Source organism: Gavialis gangeticus, unplaced genomic scaffold (assembly GCF_001723915.1).
Source record: "Gavialis gangeticus isolate Ggan-Ray unplaced genomic scaffold, GavGan_comp1, whole genome shotgun sequence".
In the NCBI taxonomy this organism is placed as follows: Eukaryota; Metazoa; Chordata; order Crocodylia; family Gavialidae; genus Gavialis; species Gavialis gangeticus.
Window position 1 is genome coordinate 22,102,389 of NW_017729011.1, and position 17,891 is coordinate 22,120,279.

General features: G+C 42.5%; 1 protein-coding gene across 6 annotated transcripts in view; it reads left to right on the top strand.

Annotated features, from left to right (window-relative positions):
* Positions 1–17,891, top strand: part of NACC2 (NACC family member 2) — a 97,790-nt gene that overhangs the window by 37,561 nt on the left and 42,338 nt on the right. Inside the window, exon 1 of one of the 6 annotated variants that reach the window (XM_019510815.1) lies at positions 3,860–3,998. The exons of 4 other annotated variants lie outside the window; for them this stretch is intronic. The gene's annotated coding sequence lies outside the window, so the exon portion shown is untranslated. Of the gene's footprint in view, positions 1–3,859; positions 3,999–17,394; positions 17,466–17,891 lie in introns of those variants that run through there. One more of the 6 variants, XM_019510817.1, reaches the window with a different exon arrangement.

Below are 17,891 nucleotides of genomic sequence, written 5' to 3' on the forward strand. Positions count from 1 at the left end.
CCTCCTCGAGAAACATAATGACCAGCTTCATCAGGCCTGAAGAGCAGTGGAAAACCTCAGTAGAAAGTCAGACTTTTGTCAGCTGAACTTGAGAAACTCTCTCTGTTTGAATCTCCTTGTGTGGCATGAGTGCACCCGGTGTTAGGACCGAAGGGCCAGGGCGCTGTGCTGAACCGCTGGCTTGTAAAACCGCACCAGCCACCTTTTAGTGCCACTTTCCATCACCCTCAGACTTGTTTTGGGAAATGAAGGTGAATTGTCCTCTTTAAATCCCCTGATACTTGTTATGCACACAGACCCAACTTTAAAACATCTCATTAGGGGTTTCTCTTAATGTCTGGGGTAATATAATTGATAGAAAACATGGTATAACTAATTTGTCACCGTGGAATTTAATTGCTGGAAATAAGAGGGTGGTTCTTGGAAATCAATAAGAAGTTAAGGTGTTAACATCTCTCTTATGAATCTTACAGCTAGTGGCAGAGAAGCAATGTGCCTAATGTCACAGATCCACAGGACAAGCTTGCCAACAGCTTCAAGCCAACAGACAGCAAGGGCATGCCTCAGCCTGGCTTCAGCACCACTGTTTTTCCCTGTCGCTGTTTCAGTGAGTCCAAAAGAACATGAATTTTTAGCCCTTCAGCCCTTTGGGAGAAGTGCAAGCAGCAGATATTGGCAGCAGCACAGGACAGCCTTTTCAGAACAAGGCCCCCTGATTAGTCAGCTGCAATACAATATTTTAGGGTATTGGGTAAGAGGGAGAAGCAAGGCTAACAGACATGCGTAGGCTGGCATTAGTGCCTATCTATCTGGTGCCAAGCATCCAGTATTCAACATATACCGGATGCTTACCACAGTTCTTTGTTTCAAGCCCTGGTTGTACTGTTTCCATGAGGTCTGACTCTCTTGGTTTTGAGTTTCATAGACATTAGGGCTGGAAGGGACCTTGGAAGATCTTTTGAGTCCAGTAAATGCCTGGTCAGTGAGCTTCCTTATATCCCCAAGGTTACTTCACTCCTATGTTGATAGTACTTGGTAACTCGTTCCTACCAGCCCAGACATGCTGAAATGACCAACACCCATCTCTTACTACCCTGTCCCAAAGAAGAAATTAAGTCATTAAGTCTGCGTAGGTGAATGAATCATGCATTTTTTTTTTTATAAAAAATGGATACCTCCCCAACATTATCCCATCTAGGGCATCCATTCTGGAACCAGCTTCCAAGTGAGGTGGTGCAGGCTCCCACCCTGGGGGTTTTTAAGAGGAGGTTGGATGACCACCTTACTGGGGTCATTTGACCCCAGTGCTCTTCCTGCTGTGGCAGGGGGTCGGACTAGATGATCTGCTCAGGTCCCTTCCGACCCTGGAAACTATGAAACTATCCCCCTGGCCTACAGTAAATTTTGCAAAGCTCAGTCTTGCCTGTTAAACCTTGTAGGCTTCCAGTGCTGTTTGGAACTATTCCACAGTTAAATAGATCTTAAACTAAGGGGTTTTGTCCAGAAATTGGTGTGTTTCATTGGATCAACTCATTCATTTAATACTTGACTTACATTTTAGCATAATGAATCTAGGCATAGAATTATTTTGAAATGTAATTCAAAAAAGGACGTTCTGTCATTTGTTAGTATTACTTTTTAAATACATTTTAGATTTAACGTTGCATTTCATACAAGCAAACCAGACTCAGAAATGTTTGCCCAGTGTTGGTTGTTTCTTGAAAGCTAAATCCTGACTCCTATCTAAATTGTTAGCATGAGATTTCCTCATCTTTCAACCAGTGTCCTTGAATACTAATTTATTCTGTATAACTAACGTAGACGTTATGATACTGCTCCTCCCGTGAAGTCTGAAATGACTGCAGGTCATTTCTCTCCTCAGTAATGTCTTGTTGAGGCATGAAGACTTCTCCCCTCTCCCTCTCCCCAAGATTTGCAAATTAACTCTAACCTACAGCATCTCTCTGCACCTGTGACACAGAGGGCTCTTGCAGGAGGTATGTCTGCGGCTCCACGCTGTAGCACTGCTGGACCAATTAATATAAAGAAGAGGCTGCTTTAAGTTGAAGGGCTGCAAAGAAGAATAACAGAAAGGGTCAGAAGAGACAGGCTTGCAACAGAAAAGTAAAGACCTAAATATATGCGTCTTGATGTGGGTTTGTTGGGGGTGGCAGCAACATAATCTATTATCAGTGGGAGGTTTTAAATATCAAGTAGGGCAAGACATTTTGCTGGAGTGATCTGAGGCAGACAGAGCAAGGAGTAATGGGATAGTATTTTAGGCGGGAGATCAGGAAACCATTTCAGATGGCGAGGTCTTCCCCGGGGCGGGGTGAAAGCAGCATCATTTCTGTTACTGAGTTTTATGTAGCCTGCTGTTATGACTGTTGTTGGGTGTATGAAGCAGCGTCAGGCAGTCTTATTAAAATGGCATGATTAATATCTAAATTGTGCTGGGCAACAGGAAGAGAGCACCCAGCAGGGAGTGGTCTCACACTGGCCAGCATGGCAAAATAGTATGTTAAGCCCCTGGCTCTGTCTAACTTCTGTGCTCCTTCCAGCGAAGTCTGGTTGTCAAAAAGAGAGTCTCTTCACAGACAGAGTGATGAGCTAGAAAGCTCTGGCAACGGTGAGAAATACAACCATGTAGCAGTTTTTGATTTTTCTGCTCCCAAATCCAAGTTGGGAAAGAGGTTGCCTTGAAATACCAGCCTGTGAACTGCATGTTCTGACTACAATCTCCATTTGAAAGCCTAGTCATTTGTGACATGCTACTCTGCAAAAACGCTGAACGTGACTTCTTGCTGTAGTAGAAACAGTGGTGTGCTGGGAAGAGTTAATTACAGAATTATCAAAGAATAAAGTTTCCCTGAAGGGCCTGTGACATTGGCCTGGAGTCCATGGTTATGCTCTGCAGAATGGATAAAACGGTGTGTGCATCTCCAACTCCAACTCTCCAAATGTTCTTTAAAAATGGAAAGCAAGAAAAATTGCTCTAGGGCTATTTAAAATGTAGCAGCTATAACTCTTAAATTTTAATAATAAATTACCATTAGTATCAGCCTTATATAATGCACACCTCATTATTGCTTACTCAGAATAATTTCTCAGCCTCTTTATAGAACCTTGGAACTTTATTTGCTGAGTATAAAATATGCAGAAATGCATGAATAGTTTTAAGACTTGGTACCCTAAACTAATACAGTGTGCTTTTTTTCCAACTCATGATTGAAGTCAAATTAACATATTTACCTTCAGTGCTCCCAGGAGTAGCATTAAAAAATTCAAGAGGTGATTCAGAATAGTCTCTGATTTACTGTGTTTAAAGCTGGATTTCATTTCTCAGTAAAACCAGGCAAACACTTGACTCCCTTTCAGCATAGTAGTCAATTTTCTTCCTGTGAAAGGCTTTGGACTCATCAATAGCTGTTAGAAGTATTATTACCCCCAAGTTCCCCAAAGGTGGTGTGGGTGGCAGGGAGAATGCGGTAGTGGCTGATTATCTTTCGCCGTCAGAAAACCAGTCAGGGCCCCTGGGTTTCAATCTGGACTCTGACATTGGATTCAGGGCATGACCTTGAGCAGCATGCTAACGCACGCACAGCCTCAGTTTATCTTTATGTGGATGCCTACGTCCCAAGGACGCTTAGAAGGCTTACTTGTCATTTCTAACCCCCCTTGGCATCCTCAGCATAAAGCCGCTGTGTAAATGCAAACATGCAAGTTCATAACATTAAAACGGTTCTTTCTTGTTTGATAACTAAAGACTGAGCTGAATAATTCCTTTGTTCTTCAGTGCACCTCCCAGAAGACACAAGTTGTCTTGTCTTTTCCGGGGTTTTCTTATAAACGTACCAAGCTCTGCCCTAATTCAGCCCCTGCCGTAGTCAAGGTGAGGTGTGTAAACTCAGAACTGTGTGAGATGCAACTTGCTCAGTGAAGCCTATAGAAAAAGTGTTGGAGGAAGTAACCTGGAAAACGTACCCTGGAGCATCAAGGTAAACTGTCGTTCATAGCTGTGGGTATAGAGAGGCGGGAGGAGTTTCAGGAAAATCAGACTTTGAATGGAGATTTTGAGGAGCTGACCCAATGTCCTCAGCTTGTGTAGATTAATATTGCTCCACGTGGACCCCACACAGCTGTGGTGAGTGGAGCTAGTCGGATGTGCAGTGATCTGAGGTTCTCAGTCACTGCCGAAAGCTGGAAATATTGCTGCTGCTTTTCCGTTCCTTTCCCCAAGGTGACACTCCCCAACTTTGGGACTCCTTTCAGCACATGCTGTTTCCTAACAAAGTGGGCTAATGATAAGTGGTAGGAATTGTGCCGAAAAAACTTATTTGTGTGTGTTTTTGGCCAATTGCCTTGTAAGTATTACAGAGTGTTGCAGCAAAGTTTCCTGGATTTCACAACTGCAATAGTTCTTGTCTAACTGGCCAGGAAAATGAAAAAAAATAAATAGAGAGACAAATCAAACTTACTTCTGCTTTTTGCAGCGATAATGGCTTCTTCATTTAAAAAAATTTTTTTTGTTTGTGGTGAAAGGTCACCAGGGCTTTTCTGTTCCTTCATTGACCATTGCCAGTTTTCACCTCCTTGATCTGAGAATCTTTATGTGTTACCACCTTTAATTAATTCTAGCCTAACAGCCTTCTGAAATAGGCCATTTTATAAATGGGTATATTGAGGCACGGAGAAATGAAGTGATTCGCATGAGGTCATCCAGGGCGCATTTCTCTGCATGCTTGAAGGGTTCCTGTTGACTTGATTAGACATTGGATGAGAGAGTCAGTGCAAGAGCAGGGAATAGAAAACAAGAATTGGGATTCTTAGCCCTTTACTACAGTCACTTGACCTGACTTGCTCGTGTACATACAGGAAATATTCTGGCTGAAAACAGGTTGCCTTTCACATAAAAATGCTCATAGCTAAACCACGGTAAGATTAGTTGCATACTTTTAGGCATGCTTTTTTCCTGAGACTTCATAGGGAATGGGACATGTTCTTCATACGGCAAGGTTGGGGTCATGGCACAGAAGTAGTTGAGTACTCGTAGGGAGTGTCTGCATGTTGCCATACAGCACACTGTAGCAACATAGCAATCCTGTGCGTCTACACGTGATCACCAGCTATGTCACCATAGCAGCACTCTCCCTCGTTATACTACGCCGCTATGGCAATGTAGCGGCAAACTCTGACCGTGCACATGGCACGGTAACCACCTGTACTAAAGCATGGCACTGTAACAACATCGCCGTATGGCAACGTGTAGACACACCCATAGGCTTGGAAATTGCCTGGTAATCTGAAATTAGGTGCTGTCAGTGGGTTCGGTTAAAATAGCTGCGATCTCAGCCCTGTTTCAGAAATTGTGCTCTTTCTCAGGATGTGAAATAATTAGGCTTCTTGGTCCAAATTTGTGTTTTTTTTATGAACAGTGTACTTGGAATTTGCATGGGCTTGTTCCAGTTGTACCTCGTCCTGTAGTGTTGACACTTGTATGTGTGACAAGGGTAGTAGCAAAGTTTGCTGAGTAGTTTCAAGGAACTTTCTAACGTGTCAAGCCTGCTAAAACAGAACACTTCTGGTTGCTCAGTCTACACTTTTTGCAAAGTCCTGTAGTGAACGACTAGGGTTGGCTCCAATTTAATGGGATTTAATGTAATTAAATTGCAGAAAATGTAATGGCAGAAAATGTAAATTAAAGGGGAAAACCCCTCCTCCTTTTTTCACCCATAGGCAGAGTGTCTGTGGCACTTGCTGTTGCAGGTGGCCACATTGAGAGTTGGAGACAGGATAGTGTTATCAAATTTTTGTCTGGTTCGGCTCGCTCCTGTACTCCTACAGCTGTACTGTGTGCCTTGTTAGCCTGTGTGAGCTCACAGCATTCAACAGGGAGCTCCCTGCTGCCAGCCTACAGCATCCTGACAGCAGAGGCATTACAACTTCTTTTCACTGCATTCTGCCACATCCGTTATCGATTAATATTGGCCTTGGAGTACTATTGGTCCATTTGAGTAGGAAAATAAGAGTATTCATTGGTGCAAACAAGCACTTTCAGTTCACCAATTAAGGCATACTTGCTAACATATGGGAAGCGGGTGCTGCAGTTGCTAATGATATGAGCAGGAAAAGAATTTTTGTGATGCTGAAAAATGCAATTACTCAAGTCTGGGCTAAATGCAGTTGAGTGGGGTGCTCAATTAAGAAAAATTGGACCGTTGCTTACTCCCTTTACCCTGTCAGGCTTTGAGGTGAGATGTCAAGTTCTTGGTTCGACCAAAACTAAACCACATATCTGGAAGGGAAAAAAATGTTTTTTAATCTGCTAATGTGGAAGTATTGGCAACCTCGTTTGTTTAGTCCACGGAGAAGAGAACAAACTTGATTTGGAGAGGACTCAGATGATGTTTTCTCTTTCTTTTGATGCTGGTTGCCATGTGAGAATGCGGTCCTATTAATGTGTACTGGGGAAAGGCAGGGAGTAAGAAACTAATTCTGTCCTGTCTGTGTATCCTGCATAAATTGGATAATGGGGCACTGGCTGGAAGATCTGCAAGCTAGAACAAAATCTCTTGCTTGTTCACTTGAGACGCATGTTGGCCTAGCTACAGTTCGGTGGGTTATGCTGTTGGCCAGTGCTGAATCCTTTCTCCACTGTTTAAATTGCTAATTAGATTCCATCTGAGAAGCAACATAAAACAGGAATAAATGGACTTGGCTTCATAAATTTAGTGTTTAAATATTTTCCCAGGCAGGAAAAAAACATTTGGTTTTCATGCAAAACACATAAATTTTGGAGAAGATCCCGAAGTTATGTGTTTAACTGTTCTGATCTATGCATTTGCAGAGCAGAAAAACTGTTAATTTCCCCTGCGTAATTATTTTCATTTTTAAAAGGAAGTTGAAATGTATCTAAGGAAGACATTTTAAATGACTGTTGGGGATAAACTACAGTGAATGAGTCGGGTTCACTGACTGTTGCTTCACTTTGCATCAGAGCCTTTTGGAAAGAAGCCCCTTTGCCTTATCCCCCCACCCAAGGGAACTAACCACAATTATTGCTCTTACTGACACATATCTTATGAATTTTAGTGCAATATGTATTTGGTTGCTAAATTATCATTGAACCCACCAAAATGTACCAATGTTAATTATTGCCAAATTCACTTGATGAGATGTTGAATACACTCACCTCTCGCACGCGTGCTCTTTCTCTCTCTTCCCAAGGTCTCTGGTGCAAATGTTCATACGAAGATGCTGTAAATACTCCTTTCTTTATTTTAACTTATTGATGGGGTGTTGCAGTTATGTTTGTTTTGCCCAAAATAGTGACTCCTGACTGAAAAATCTCTGATGTGATTGTGGGTAAAGCTTGGAAATTTTGGTTGATGGCAATTATAACCACTATTAGGCAGTTACTAGGAATGGAGGACTCTTTTGCAGACTCCCTCGCCCTCCAGCCTCCAGGAGTAGCCCTGTGCAAAGGTAGACAACCCCTGGCACGGGCACTTGAAGGCATTTTGCTTGGCACGCATGCCTCTGTGGATGGGGGGGAAGGGGCTGGGGCCACACGGCCACAGCAAGGATCAGGCCCCTCGTGGCTCCCCCGCCATCCGCCCTCAGCACGCCAACATCTTACAAATGGAAGTTGCAAGTGTTTTTGGCACTCTACCTGAAAATGTTGCCGACCCCTGGGCGATGTCAACCCATACTGGCAAGCAGGTCTTGTAACAGAGCTGGGTGGAAGTGGTCAGGGGCTCTCTCCAAGACTGAGACAGCAAGGGATCAGGACAGAGGCGGTTCTGCAGCAAAGCTCTCACAGTTGTTTGAGGAAGAGGCTTTGTCTGTGCCTTGTTTTGTTGTTTGAGTTACCAGTAAAGCCAAACCCAATGTATGGCATGTTTGGACAGTAGGCAGTGTGCACACATGCCCTATTTTGAGTACTGAAAGTGGCACCAGCCTTGCCAATGTGCTTTGCAAACAGAAGTGACCAGGTAACCGTATGGGAGAGGAGATGAGGCCTCCTTCCCCCTTATTTTCACTTCTGTAGAGCTCGCTCAGACAGACCCAAAGGCAGGAAATCTGATCATTACCTAGTCAATGAAACCACTCACCTAGAGAAAATGAGCACAGTATTGTCTATCAGTTAAGGCCTCTGAGACAGAGCCACATATGCAAAGCAGCATGGATGCATATCATGTTATGTGCATAAAAGTAAGGGCTTGGTTTTTTTAAACCACTTCATATATCCTTTACTAAAATTAGTCACAAGTTTCTGTAGGACTGTCTTGATTATGCACGTCAGCCCTGCCCAGTTCTCGCTTAAGGACTCTGTAGCCTGGCCTTTCGTATGCTAGAGACTTGGACAGTGTTTTTTACGGTTGTGATGAAATGATTTTTCCTGGCACAATGCATGACTTTTTTTGGTGTGTGAGAGAGTTTTATGTCTAAATAACTCCCCCCCAAAACACTAAACCAAACCAAAAGGGGAAGGACCTAGTAGTACAGTGGGGTGCTAGTGTTTTACAATGTACTAGGCAGTGTTGGACTGATGTTGTAGCCATTGTGGTCCAGGACTTGGGCAAGAAGCAGGGATTGTTGTGGGTCATTTCTTTTATTCGACTAGCTGCACAGTTGGGATAGTCCCAAACATGCAGCTGACAAAGAAGTGATCACCCACAACTGTCCTTGCCTCTCGCATACACTTGGCACTTTGAGTCACGTTACAGTGGCAAATATGCCCCAAAATGCACAGAGGAAAGCAAGCAGCCCAGGCAAAGTAAAGACAAGGACTTTATTGCTTGTAATTTGACTTGTCTCATGAGCAAGACGAGTTTGGGTGTGCTGATCAGAGGCTGACTACTGAAGTGCTGACTCCAGAAGGCGGTCACTGCTCGGCTGGCATGTTGACCAAGCTGCACCCAAATTTGCCTCTGCAAGCCCTCTCCCTGCTCTGAGGATGTCCCTCAGGCCCCCGCAATGCCCTGCTGATGCCTACCTCATTCTCACCTATGAGCAGTCTTACCAACCCCAAAGCTGCGGCTGCTCCATACTTCAGCCTCATCTGCTTTGAGACTTAGTGGCCCTGGGATGCCTTGTAAATAAGAGATAAAAATAGGGAAGGGGTGAGGGACCACAGCTTACCATTCCTCTTTCTCTCCGTGCTCATTATAATCCTGCACTGTGGCCAGATGGAAGGGATGGTATTTATAAAACCAGGGGTGGGAAACCCTTTCAACAATGTTTCCCTCCATGATCTTTTCACTGCGCCCCATCAGAACAAGGTGATGCAGCGCTACCTCATCCTGTGATGTCGAGGCCTGTCATAATGGTTGCTTTTGTGCATCAGTCTCACCGTATACTTTATGTAACCACTTCTGGATTAGTGCACATCCAACTGACTGGGAAGCCACGTGGCATTCGTACCAATCCTCTGCATGATGCCTAGACCCTAGGTTTGCCTGCCGCAGCAGCTACAGAGAGAAGAAAAGGTCCTGGTTACAACTCTTGTTCAGTCTAGAGAACTGGTTGACCCAAAAGGGTTCATTAAACAGGTGCCAGACGTAAAGTCCTGGCCTTGCATACAAGTGAAACAATCAGGTGGGCTCATTATCTACAATTTAGGGGGGGAATATCAATGCAGAAGATGAGGTACAATTTGTCATGTGGCCTCAGTATTGGAAAGGCCAGGAGTGCTGGGCCAAAGTGGGGCAGGCAGTCTGAGAGAGGTAGCGCAAACCGGTGCTGCTCCGTAGTGTGCTTTAGTGCTTATTAGCCTTTTATGAGCTCTGTTAACTTACATTTTGAAAGAAACTAGAAAATAAAAATAGATGACGGTCTCCTATGTGGAGAGAAATAACATTTTAAAGCTTCTCTGTATGAGCACTTTCTGCATGTCCTGCTGTCATTAATAATAACCATTGAAGAACCATAGATGTTTAGCTTATTTGTGTTCTTTTAACACCTTTCTGTTTCATAACAGTAATTACCTTTTACAGTTTTGGCTTAAAGGCATATTCAGCTAAGTAGCGGTGTCTGCCATCATTCCTCGTAATCCAGTAGTGAATCAAAGCAACTTTTTACAAAACAAGATTCTCTTACTGTTGCAAAAGAGCTTTGGGGAAATCTGGTTTTTGTGGTTAAGGATCTTACTCTGATGCACAAGGAAAATTATGTATAGCTTTCATTTGGCCCAAAGGATTCTTACAACATTATCCGTATTTCCTTTAATTTGTGGGATTTCTAGTAAATGGGCTTAAAAATAGGTCTGGGCAAAATGCCAGGGTACATACGAACAGTAAAAAAGCTTTGCACACTATGAGTAGGTTGCTTTCACTTCTCTCTAAATGCAGATTGTATTAACTGAAAAAAATAAACACTTACCTTTTGCAGTTTAATGGGAATAATCCTCTACAGCTTCTTCAAGGTGGAAATTATTAAAAAGAAGCTTAGATTAAATGATAGCCGTTTTGACTATATTTTAATTGAAATGGAATTGGGAATCTCAGAAGATGGTATATTAATGATAATTCTAATATAAAATACTGGAGAGACTCAGAAGTAGAAAAGTCTCCCAACTTAACCATCGTTGAGGTGTCCGTGTCCTGGGGACACAACATAAGTAGAAAAAGAGAAGAAACCTGTTGTGAGATTTATTTGTTCACTATTTCATTCTCAGCAGTCTCTTACATCTTTCCTAAGACAGGAAAACATAGTGATAGTGATTCTATTGCATGGATTCAATAGTAGTCTGACTTGAAAATTTGATTGCCTTTCTCCCTTTGGTAATATTTAGCTTTTTCCTCTGAATCAGTCTGAGTTTAGATGACTGCAAAGTACACTCTTACTGGAGTACAGCCACTTGCCAAAGCCTAAAATTACTGCCTGGTGCACAAGGGAGTGGATATGTATCGCTAAGAGTCTCTGTGGTAAAATAAAGGAAAGTGAAAAAAGTTACAAAAAGTAGTTTAACAGTAAACCAACTCTCCTTCACCTTGATCGGTCATCTAGATGGTGTTTTCAGTTGTTGTTTGTTTGGGGTTTTTTGCCTTACTCCCTGCCTTTTGGCTGATTTGACTTCCTTTAACTGGAACTTTGAACTAACTCACTCTGAAAAAAAACAAAAAAAAGATTGAACTCCCTACGTGTTTTTTTTGGACACAAAGAAGCCGGTTCTGAGCTTTTTCCAGTGGAAGTGTGCTGTTATTACAGTGCTGCAGTGGGAGCACCCTGTGGTCCTGCATAGTAAGGAAGACAGAATTGCCACTCTGTGGTCAGGGCTGTGGAGATAGGGTTGTGACTAAGTTATATCGGTCTCAGTCACCAGGGAAATTTGGTGGGTTTCTTGGAGTTTTCTTTTGTGGGGGGGGGAGGTATGCTTTACATACAGATGGGGATGGGTGATGGCTCCAAGGGCACTCTTAAGCAAAAATCCAGTTAGTGATGATGTTCTTGGCCTTCTGTGCAATCAGCACCCTCTGTGTCTGATAAAGGAGTTAGCTTGTTAAAGAAAAAAAAATGCCATTGAGAGGATGGTGCTAATAGCAGTTTCCATCCAAGGCTCTCATACTGCTTTACAAATAGAAAGGCTTGCATCGCCAGCGAAGGAGGAACATTAAAGGGTAAAACTGGATATAGCATCTCATCGCACCTGTCTGTCTTGAAGTCACACGAGGTAGAACTAGGGGTAAAATCTGGATCTTCTCATTTGAAGTCCTGTGCTTCCTCCATTGAAAACAACAGCTTTGGGGTTGATTTGGAATTTGAACCTGCCGTATCATAATGACTGGAGTCCTGTCCAGTCCAGTAAACCTCTTAGCCACACTATTACCAGCCCACAGAAAAAATCTCCAGCAGAGAGCGAGAAGTTGATGGTAGATTGATTTATTAATAAGTTTTCATTTCTTTTTTTTTCTGCAGAAGCATTTTATGTCTCAGATGTGCATCTTACTTTTCCTTGTTCAGACAGTCCAAACTTTGCCTTTGGGCAGCATACTTGTCCAGCTGGAGACTCCATATTGAACTTGGTTTTTTAGCTGGTAGGCACCTGCAGCATTTATTAACTGAGCTCGGCACTCTCTACTTCTAGCCCTTAGTAGGGGGATTGATCTGCTCCCATGAGAGGGCAAGGCCAGAGTGTCAGCCTGTCCAGGAAAGTATGCTGCCTGCTCAGTGACAAGATGAGATAGAAAAATGCAGAAGAATTAGAGGGTTAAAATCAAACATATTTTTTCCTGTGGGGTCTCAGTAATCTGTGTAACCAGTTTTCTGCCCGTCGTACTCAGGGTTTAGAACCACTGAACCTGTCAATGTAAGATCCCTCTCTTCCCTCAGATCACCTCTTGCAAACAAGCTTGATTTCAGTGAACCCAGGTTTAACAGCTTGAAACGTCTGGGAGGAAGTAGATAATTCTTCCATTTCTAGGACTAACTTTTTGGCTAAGAGAGTTTTCCTTTTGCGTGAGTCTGTAATTCCACACTGACAGCCTTCGAATCTCTAAAGCTTGAGCAGAAGCCCGAATTCCACTCAGTTCTTCAAATTTACCTTAAGATAAAGCTCCCAGCTGTCCTGAAAGAGAGGCTGCTATTGTTTTGTTTTTTTTCAAATCCCAAGGTTAAATTAGCAGCTGCAGTTCAGCTTGGTACTGAGAAGTACCATCTTTTTCTTTTTTTTTTTTTTTTTAAGTTGATGTTAAGATGAACTGCTTGCCAGCATGCTGGCTGCTGGTGGATGAAGGGACTCATTGATAGTCGATGACAATCCTTAACTGCTATAGCACCGTGAAATATGAAGCAGAATAGCAGTTGGAAACACCTCTAGGGCACCTGCAGTGGGTTTTTCTCACCTGGAAGATGGTATTATGCTCTGAATACTGAGGCGCTCTACATACTCCAGCTCCCAGCCCTTCAGATTGAATGTGTATATCCAAGGCCTCTCGACAAAATTACGGAGACCTCTGCCGTAGCTTGTATGTGGCTGCACACTTCTTGTCCTTTGGACTGTATTTGGGACTGACGAGATATGTAAGAGTTGTAACTCCGAGTTGCTGAGCTGCTTTAACTTTCCTCCCTTTTAGCAGACTCCCTGGTTTGAGCCATTTCCTCGTGCTAGAGCTGTAGGTGAGCACACAAGTAAGCAATCTGTATGGCAGGTGAGAAGAAGGTTTGCCTCTTGGCAGAAAAAGACCTTTGGGAACTGAGGAAAGATTTGCAGGTCTTCCATAACACAACTTACTCCATTTTCTTTTGCAGCTAGTAGTATTCATGCAGTAAATGCCGTACGTCAGATACCGGGGCTGTGGCGGTGGGTGGGAGAAGGTACAAGCAATTAAAAATGGCACAGGCCAGCTCTACATTCCAGTTGTGCTGTTCTGCCTGGGAAGTATGGGGGGGTTGCTCTTTTTTCTGGTTCAGTGAATATTGAGATGGACTGCTTTGGGTTCACCAAAGGATACAACTGAAAAGCAGAACTGGGGAACCTCTTTGTTTCCGTGAGCAGGCTGATGAAATTTGGCAAGGATACAGCCGTATTGTTTACAGGAAAGGACTGAGCAGTCCTATCTTAATATGAACATGCCAGCTTCCTTTATGGTCCTCTTGCAAACAAACTAGATGTTTGCAGCCAGTGCTGTAAATACCAATAACACAGGTAGCATGACAGTGTAAATTTGGGCACATGGGAGACCTCCAGCCCAAAGATCTGTGACCAGCAACTGGCAATTGAATTCTGCTTTGTTACTTATGTCTCCTTCTCACCCTACCAGGGTTATGGCAGGAACAAGTTAACTAGCCACTTAAGACAATACCATCCTCGCACACATCCTCATAAGCCCTTTGATTCTTTCTTTTGCAGATAATTGGATTTTTTTTTTTAAAGACTCAACTGAGAGACAGCAAATTTAATATTTTCTGTATCTTGGATGTGTTGTGATTTACATTTGATTTTAGGCATAATTAGAAATGCAAGTAGAGCGCTTTGTGTTTTACCTCTGCTTCAACTATTTATGGCATGGTATGCAAATGAACTAAGCTATGAATATTAAAGATTAGAGCATGTTACAAAGTATCACTGTCTTTAATGAGTTCAGTAATGGGCACAGGCTCTGCACGCACTTTAATATGGGCGTATTTTATGTTGTGTGCTGTCTTCCCAGCTTTGCAGCTATTTATTCCATGTTTGGTTACATCCCATGAGAACATGGCCATTATTTAAAACATATCGAGCCCTGGATCAGCTGCAATAGCTAGGTGCTATTTTCATATATGCCCATGACAAACACTGCTGCAGCTAGAAAAGAGTGTTGATGGATTATTTCACAGAGACTGTTTCAGTTCTTGTATAGGTCAATCCGTTTCATCTACTGCAGTGTTGTAGATGGATCTGAGAATATGAAAGTGCTTGTCGACCTTTCAAGGTGCTTTGCAGTACTGGAAGGGAATCTTAAGCATGTTTCAGGCAAAATGAAACTGCTTCATGCACACAGCCCAGAGACATTTCATTTGCTCTTTCTCTCCAGTTGGACTCATCTACATAGTATTTGGCTTATAGGCACATCGTAGTCATTTCAGAGAACGTTATCAACTGTTCAGCATAAAAGTGAAAGCCCAGGACACATGTTTGTGTGTACTTGGACCACTCAGTTAACTTCTTTATACCATTATCTATCTATCTATCTATCTATCTGTCTATCTATCTGTCTATCCATCCATCCATCCTGGAGTTGATGATCTTGCAGGTCCCTTCTGGTCCTATGATTAAAAGGGCTGTCATAATGACACCAAGGAGTCACAAGGAGAGGGCTCACTAATATTAAAGTGCTTGGAGATCCTCGCTTATCTAGTGTTTTATAGGTGAAAACGTGCTTTGGAGAACATATTTTGGAATGGTTACAGTTCCGATGCTTTGGCCCTGATCCTGCAAGCTTCTGTGTGAGGGCGAACATCTGTGTGGCAGCATGCACCATAGCAATCAAGGGGTCTAATACAGATGAGAGTCCAACCCCACCCAGCAGCTTGTAGGATTCAGTCTTCAAGGATGAGCTAGAAAATAAGAAGACGCTATGGAAAACCTGACTTTTCATGCAGAATGTGGTCAGGGGGAGTTGAATATGCCCCAGGGAAGAGCGCTTTTCAAGTTTAAGGTATTTAAATTACAAATTTGGATGAGGAAGATTGTCAGCAGTATTCAAAACAGTGCTTAAATTCTTTTGAAACATTGTCAAGTGGTTCTGTAGCAGCTGAGACGTTTGGCACACGAGGACTTGGCCCGGGTGCAGTTCGTTTTTTTTTCCTCCCCCGAAACTCTGATCATGTGTAGTTGAGTGTCCTACGGTTAAGGAAAACTTGAGGATTGAGCTGGTTTCAGATTGACCTTTGTGTTTGGGTGGAATCGAACCTAGTCTTGTGGGAAGTGTGGATGCTTGTTGAGATTTAATTAACATCAACCTGATTTTTTTTTTCCTACAAAAATGTAATTGAAATATGTAACATTGAAACTGGTATTATGATTTTACTGGATTCATACTTTTGTGTTCAATAATCTGTAAAAGTACACTTTTTTTTTTTCCATATAAGGTCAGATCAGTGTATGCAGCCTCTCCACCTGCAGCATGAAATCAAAAAACCAGTGATTTCACCACTCCTCCACTTCCCAAGGTTTTCTCTACCACTTGGTACAAAAAGGTAGATCAGATCTCAGTATAAAAATATCCCTTATTTTTAAATGCACCTGTGGACCTCAAGCTTAGTCTGTCTGGCCTTTCTCCTTCCCCTTTTATGTTGTTTGGTGTCCCTTTCCTGGCGACAGCGCTTTTGCTGTGGTATGTGCGGTATGCCACTCGGAGTCCTAGAAGTTTTTTGGAGGCAGTTGTGAGAGTCTGAAAAATTTAAGGTGCCCGTCAAAAATACCCTGTATGTGGTGTTTTGAATGGCTTGAAAGTTTCTGCTCTGAAACGCTGCTGGAACCACTGTGATCTGTTGGTCAGGAGCATGTACATCAGGAAGGTCAAGACCACACGCAAAGCACAGAGTTTTGTATGAGGGGGAGGAAAGTCAGGAGTCAAAACTTATAGGTGACTTCCCTTCTTTAGCCCGTGCCTTTTTTGCCTTGGTCCTTTAACACAGATAATATACAAGGACTTCTATTGAGATCCTTCCAGTACCCTGCCCCAATAAAGAGGGATGGTAATCTTAATGTCCCTGTCTTGTACGCATACGTGAGCTCCAGTGTACCATTTACACCAAGCAATGTCATCTGTTATTAGAGGACTAAGAGTTGAGGGCTCCCGTGTTGTGTATTCATGTGATTGGCAAGTGACCTAACCTCTCTGCACATGTTCAGCCATCATTAGGATGTAGACAGGCTTTTATAAGAAACTTAAAAAGTATTTTGTGATGGTCTGACAGAATACAAGCTCTACATGCAGCCTGCAGCCGGGGAGGTTTTTCAGTTGTATCCCCATCCCCCCAAATCAGTAGAAAGTGATTCACATGAGCCAAATGCCTGTACTGTAATGCCAATATTTCATCCCACACTCAGTTAAAAATACCATCCTTGGAGGCAAACATTTGGATGTGTATAAAAAGGTGTTGTAATTAGCACTGTTATAATAAGCTTCGTATGGTGATTCGCCAAGTTGCTGTAATTTTATACTCAAGGTGTGTCATAAAAAGGCCTTTATAATATCTTGTGGGTGGAAAGCGCTGATGTTCCTCAGGTGCTCAGGTGCTTGCCAACTATTCGGCATGGGTTACACCCGGTTTGCACCGGGCTCAGATGCTTTTCTGGCCATGGCGGCTGGAAGAGCAGCCCTCATACGAATGGCTCTGGACACTGGAAATGCAGAGTTAATATTCCTGCAGAACGTGCCTTTTCCTTACATGACCCTTTAAAGGCGAGCTTATGTTTCCATTAACAATCAAGCTCAGTTGCAATTGCAGCATGACTTTATAGAGCATTAAAAGTTTAATGTACAAATGCTTTCACTGGCCAAAACTTTTTTGGCAGCATCATCCTCTGCCACTGGAAACCGTACAAAAAGAGACCATCTTAATAGCCTCAAAGAGATTGCTGCCCTTGAAGGGTTAATTATGTTATGCCTAGCTGCTTTTTTTTTCCCTTTTTTTTTTTTTTTTTTAAACAGAGAGAATAAACTGTAGCCAAAAGTAAGAAGTCATTAATTTGAGACCAAGCTGTAAGCAAAGTTCCCTTCTTTTATGCAGTTTGGTAACGGTAGACTATGCAGTAATTGAAAAGTAAAGGCAATTGAATTACAGGCTCCTGTCCAAACGGAGAGTGCTTTTTTTTTTTTTTTTACAACCTCCATTGCATCAGAACTAGGCAGTATTCCTGATGTTCTCATGTGTGTTAATGCTGACTCACAGACTAACTTGCTCAAGAAAAAAAACACAGGCAGCTCCACCATACTAGGTAATGAGCTCTAGCAAGAAGCACCGTCTGATGTTTTGTAAGCTCTTTTAATTGACCTTTTAAGACGTATACTTATTTTAAGGCTTTCTGTTGTGTTAGTGCCATGATGGTAGAACTGAGTCATGCATGTTATATACTGCTAGCAAATGCTGTTGTATAGGAGGAGCGAGGATAATAAAATTCAGCGTGACACTTGTCTTTTTGATGTGTTATGGATATGAATTAATGTCTGTAATGGAATGCAGGCAATGCACATTTTTTGCAAAAAGGGAAAAAAAAAAAAAAAAGCAGCGTGGTATGGTATACAGCGTTCTTTCCAGTAATTCTTAGGGATGGGAGTTAGCCTGGGTCTTAGAGCTTTTATTAGATGGCAACAAATTTAAATTTTGCAAAATACTTGTATTTAATTTTTATATCCGTGCCTCTCCCTCCATCCCTCTCTTGTAACAACCTGCAAAAATGA